Source organism: Erinaceus europaeus, chromosome 18 (assembly GCF_950295315.1).
Source record: "Erinaceus europaeus chromosome 18, mEriEur2.1, whole genome shotgun sequence".
NCBI classification, from domain to species: domain Eukaryota; kingdom Metazoa; phylum Chordata; class Mammalia; order Eulipotyphla; family Erinaceidae; genus Erinaceus; species Erinaceus europaeus.
In genome coordinates this window covers 69,180,180-69,186,321 of record NC_080179.1, presented here as the reverse complement: position 1 = coordinate 69,186,321, position 6,142 = coordinate 69,180,180, and the positions used below count along the sequence as shown (strand labels likewise).

The 6,142-nt window shown below is 41.4% G+C and overlaps 1 long non-coding RNA gene across 3 annotated transcripts in view; it reads right to left on the bottom strand.

The window, feature by feature from the left end:
• Window positions 1-383: 383 nt before the first annotated feature.
• The window catches only part of LOC132534282 (uncharacterized), a 194,095-nt gene continuing 188,336 nt past the window's right edge, over window positions 384-6,142 (bottom strand). For all 3 annotated transcript variants that reach the window (XR_009546007.1, XR_009546004.1, XR_009546006.1), the window contains one exon: window positions 384-2,595. This is a non-coding gene — a long non-coding RNA (uncharacterized LOC132534282). The remainder of the gene's footprint in view (window positions 2,596-6,142) is intronic.

Below are 6,142 nucleotides of genomic sequence, written 5' to 3'. Positions count from 1 at the left end.
AAATATTGGTCTAGAAGCAGTGTAATCATGAATGTGCAAGGCCTTGAGGAGAAAACAGACAAAAAACAGGGTAAGCTGTCTCCTGTACCCCAAGAATTTCTCCATTCTCTGAATAGTAGATATAAATCCAGTCAGATTAACAAATTAGAACCATTGAGTAGTAAAACTATAGTATACAAAGAAAACAAATTATACTACATAAGAGAATATGTCCAACATATATAAAAGTAAATTACAAAATGTTGCAGAAACAAAATAAAGACAATAAAAAGCGATAATCTAAAAGTAAATAGTTCACCAAGAAATCTATTAAGCAGAACCTTACAGAATAATTTTAATCATTCCAGGAGTATGAAGGGGATTCATGAGTATTAAAAGACAGTGATTGGCTAGAACTATTAATGAGATATGAACATTTTTCCATTGTTCCCAAAAAAGAAAACAAAGGCTTATTGAGGCAGTTTAATACGAAAGTCAAACAAGAGTACTGGAATGCTTCCAAACTTATTATTAGACTTTCTCTGAAAGCACTGATACCTGCTTCTAATGTTGAACTTGGCAACACGTACTTCCTGTGGGGGCTGTTCATTTGCATCTCTTAGCCAAAGTTTGGGAACACGCAACAAAATTTCCTCATCCATAGAGGTCAAAGATGAGATGAAAGATAACTAAAAGCAGTCTCGTGTCACTAGAGATAACAGAAAACTCAAAAGAGAGGCCTGCTGGCACCCACCCTCCCAGTTCACAGCCACAGCCAGACGGCGGGTACCTCGCCCTGCACTGCCTTGCACTGCCTACCCTAATGCCTGGATTATCTCTCTCTCTTCTCTGAGAACCAGATGTGCCAAGCAACACCACCTGCCCAGGTGTGTGAGGGAAATGTTTCCAATTCTAGGAGGAAGATCACTGACAAGTTACTAGGACTTCAGCCAACTTTGAGAAAGAAATTAAAGAATTGACTAAGCATATGCATTTCCATGCCAGATAATCTTATTGGAGCAATAGAATGGGCTCAAATGAAAGGGAAGAAAAGAACTATTTATCTTCTCCTCTTCAACAAACAAATTTGAATGAGGAAAGTCTTGAAGAGAGGAGCTGGCCTAAATCTTTCTGGTTCTTTGGCTTTTGTGCCAATAGTCCTGTCAAGAAAGAGTCTCAAGAAGACACAGTTACAAACGCCTCAACACAAGAGTTATTTGCTCAAAATTGCTAAAATGGAAAGATGGAAAATGACAAAGTAATGCCTAAGTGATCACACACAAATTTCATTGCTCATGGCTTGGAAGTCAACATCTGGCTAAGAAATCCTGCAGTTGAGGGATTTGCCTGGGGTCCAGATCAAGCAAGTCATGGCCCCGTTTAATGAAGCTGTCACCCAGAGCTGCTTGGCTGGTCAGGTTCATCTCAGGTGTACTCGCTCCTGCTAGAGGCATCTTTGACGCCAAAGTCACATCCTTTTCCCCTGTCTCAGAGAAGAGATGCAGTGATTCATCTCCAAGTGACAGGTTTCAGTCTCTTCACTTCAGGGCGTGAGGCATCCATCATTGGGCCAGAAGGGGGAATCACTGGGAAGACGGGGAATCAGCTCTCTCACACAGGAACTATGCAGGACATCAAATCCAGTAATGGATTGGACCACAAAGTCCATTTTTCTCAGTTTCTGGTGCCCTTTGCTGAACTAAACTAAGCTCAGCGGGAACATTCACTCCTGGAATGTCAGAGGAATGAAGTAAAATGAAACCTCAATTATTCAGCTCCAACTTTCTGTAAGGACAGCACTGCACCTTGCAGCTCTAAGGCATGTAACTCTAAGCCCAAGAACTTTTAGAGACAAGAGCCACTGGATGACTACGGTGGTCAAGAGACCCAGTTTCTCATCATAGCAACAGGAGTATGGACCCATCAGTGCCCATGCATTTGACATAAAGACTAAAGAAAAGTCACTTCAAACACTGGACTGATCATCCTTGAGGTGCATGCCAGACTGCCTCCCTTCTTATTTTAACTAATATTAACCTTCTGTTTTATCTTGGTCTTCTTGGAATTGGCTTAAATGTCCTTAAAGGGAAAATGGATGACAGGGTAAGATTACCTTTCCTATTCAAAGTTTGTTGAACCAAGCTATAGATTTCATTCTAAGAATTTGCTTCGGGATTACTCAGTTTAGTTTTTGTCTGAGGTTTGAACAAAAATTCACCACACAAGCTAAGTGATTCTGGGCATTCAAGAAAGGAAAATATATATATATATATCAGAGGAATCTATTTGCCATTAAGGTCTGTGGCATAGTCCGCCTATTCAAAATTTTCTCTTGAGTATTTTACATAGGTTTCTAAAACTTGCAATCAGATTATTGGTAATCCAGACCATCTTTTAAACCTAAATATTATTTATTTCAACAAACCATTTCTTGAATTTACAAAGTACAAAAAAAAATAAACAAACAAAAATCCCAGGGGTGCAGGAAAAAGCTCAACTAATAGTTGATCTTGTCATTCAGGAGACCCTGGGTTCGACCATGGTACCAGAGGAAGCACAATGAATGGTGGGAAAGTGCTGTATTCTTTCTCCTTTTATGTCTTTCTGTTTCTTTACCTATGAAATAAAATAAAAATGGAGTTTAAGGCAATGTAATCACACATGTATGACACCTGACATCATTAAAAAATAATAAAAAGAATCTTCCAGGAGCCAGACGGTGGTGCACCTGGTTGACTGGGTATGTTACAATGCACAAGGAACCAGGTTTAAACCCCAGGTGCTTACCTATAAGGGGAAAGCTCTGCGAGTGGTGAAGCAGGGCTGCAGGTGTCTCTCTGTCTTTCTCCATCTCTATCACCCCTTCCTTCTTGATTTTTAGCTGTCTCTCTCCTATAGATAAGTAAAGATAACAAAAAATTTAAAAAACAAAAACTTTCCCCAACCTCCACTAAAAGTATGGTGTAGGCAAAATGACAGTAGAAAGAGTGTGTACGACATATAGTTGAGATACATACACTTGTTTCCACATAAAGACAATCGTATAAGTACATAAAATACTAGGGCAATTCTAAGGCAATTATTATTGCACCTGATTGGAAGGCTCAGGGTATTTTTACAGAAAAGATATCAAGAGTTATAGGATAAAAAGTATTTGAGAGGAATAAACGCCAGATGGTTCTGTTCGAGGAAGTGTCTAGGGAAAGTTCTGGCTGGAGAAAAACGTAGCATGTGACTCGGAACAGCATGGAACACTGCGTGTTTGAATTAGAGGAAACACATTGGGAAGGGTAAATCAATACTGGGAAAATAGTTCAGGCCATAATTACAAAGGATCGTACATGCAAATGTGCATCTGCTTAACCTTGCAGCTAGTACAAATGTTTTTGCAAGAAGACATTTGGGGAAGGGGACTGGACGGTGGTATAGGGCGTTAAGTGGACATGTCGCCATGCAGAAGGATCCAGGTTTCAGCTCTCACTCTTCACCTTCGAGAGTGGGGGGGAAGCTTCATGAGTGGTGGAGTAGATCTACAGGTGTCTCTCCATCTTCCCCTCTATCTCCCCTTCTTCTCTCAACTTCTCCCTGTCTTATCCAATAAAAGAATAGAAAGAAAAAAAGGAAATACTGGCTGCCAAAAGTGGTGGATTTGTAGTAGTGCAGGCATCAGACCCCAAGGATAACCCTGGTGGGAAAGAAAGAAAGAAAGAAAGAAAGAAAGAAAGAAAGAAAGAAAGAAAGAAAGGAGATAAAGGAGAAAGAGAGTGTGTCTTAATAGCATGTAGAATTTGCACAGTCATTTATCCATGTTCTGATGAGGAAAAGGGAAGGGAAAGGAGAGGAGAGGAGAGGAGAGGAGAGGGGAGGGGAGGGGAGGGGAGGGGAGGGGAGGGGAGGGGAGGGGAGGGGAGGGGGGACAAAAGGAGGAAGGAAGGAAAGAAGGAAGGAATGGAGGGAGGGAAGGAAGAAAGGGAAGAAAGGAGGGTGGAAGGAAGGATAGAAGGAAGGAAAGGAGGGAAGAGGAAGGAATCCACAGAAGGAAGCAAGTCATTCAGAAATGTGATCTAGCAGCAATTCATGTGACAGGATGAATATAAGGAAAACTGTAGACAGAGAACCTGATAGTCTGTTGGAGTAAATCAGAACATTTTGAATCAGTTTCAGTGTTAATGGGAAGGAAGCTTGTTCAACTGGGAAGACAATACAAGTAGATGCTATAGGATCACACATCTGATGGATTACAGCTACACAGGAGAAAGGAAATTCTTTTTTTTTTATTCTTTATTTACTTATTGGATAGAGACAACCAGAAATTGAGAAAGGAAGAGAGACAGAGAGACACCTGCAGCGTGCTTCACTGCTCATGAAGCTTTCCCCCTCCAGGTGGAGACCAGGGGCTTCAACATGTCCGCTTAACCAGGTGTGCCACCACCCGGCCCCGAGAAGGGGAATTCTGAGAGGAAAATATTTTCAGCTCTGTGACAGGAAAAGAATGAAGGAATGAATGAAACATTGGAGAGAAAGAGGCATTTGGATCTGCTGAATTCAGGATGTCATGGAACACCATGAAATCCTAGAAGTAAATCGAAGAGAGGGCTTAGAAATAATTCTGTGCAACACCTTCATTTTACAGACAAGAAAACTTCAGTCTCTAGCAACTCTTTGTGCCATGTCCCAAATCACAAAGTTCACGCGGATGATCTAGGAAATCTGTCAAGACACAATTGAAGGGGTGAAAAATTCAAAGTCTACTGGATCAGGTAAGTACCCACATTGAGCAAGTAAAGCAGAAAGAGGGGATCAGACAACGCTCCGTTTTCTCAGTCAGCATGGTAAGTGTGCAAACATTAGCCACAGGCAGCAAGGTGGGCCTGCTGTGTGCTAAGTGCCACACTAAACACTGTGCAACACTTCAAAAGACAGGGACAATGCAGACACATGTGCCCAGGGAGGAGAGGAGCTCTAATTGAGAAGGCAGGCCAACTCCATGAGAGCGGACCTCACTGAGGGGATTCCAACCCCATGTGCAAACAGAGAGACCTTGACAGGCTCACATTTAATCAACCAGAGATCCTTCTAAATGTTTCCAATCCAAAGTACACTGCCAAGGAGGAAAAATAAGGTGACTAAATATTAAAATTAAGGTTTACAATGTTGTGTGATGAGTGCCCTGAGAGCATTCAGACTCGGCAGCTGAAAGCGCCTGGCTTTCTTCATTCTGGTTGATTCCAATCTGGTTGCTAACCTCACAAACAGGAAAACTGGGGGCATTATGTCTACTTACGTGGAGTATCTACAATTTCCAGTAACAAATTGGAACTAGCGTGATGATTATCATTTATAATCTACCCACTTGTTCAGGCTTTAGGAGCTGATAAACTATCTCAATAAGGCATTGTATTTGTAGGGAGCCAAGCAGTGACACCCAGCTGAGCACAGATCTACAAGCAAGGACTTGGGTTCAAACCCCCAGTTCCTACCTGCAGTGGGGAAGCTTCACAAGCAGTGAAGGAGAGCTGAAGCTGTATCTCTTTCATTTTTTTTATTGAGAAAAGATTTTTAAACTTTAAGACTTTTTTTTCTTTATTGGGGTAATTAATGTTTTACATCAACATTAAATACAATAGTTTGTACATGCATAACATTTCTCAGTTTGCCACATAACAAACCCCCCCCACTAGGTCCTCTGTCATCCATCTTGGATCTGTATTCTCCCCCCACCCACCCCAGAGTCTTTTACTTTGGTGCAATACACCAATTCCAGTTCAGGTCCTACTTGTGTTTGCTCTTCTGATCTTGTTTTTCAACTTCTTCCTAAGAGTGAGATCATCCCATACTCATTCTTCTGTTTCTGACTTATTTCACTTAGCAAGATTTTTTCAAGATCCATCCAAGATAGGCTGAAAACAGTGAAGTCACCATTTTTAATAGCTGAGTAGTATTCCATTGTGTATATATACACCGCAACTTACTCAGCCACTCATCTGTTGTTGGACACCTGGGTTGCTTCCAGATTTTGGCTATTACAAATTGTGCTGCCAAGAACATATGTGTACACAGGTCTATTGGGATAGGTGTGTTGGGTTCCTTAGGATATATTCCCCAGGAGAGGAATTGCAGGATCATAGGGTAGGTCCATTTCTAGCCTTCTGAGAGTTCTTCA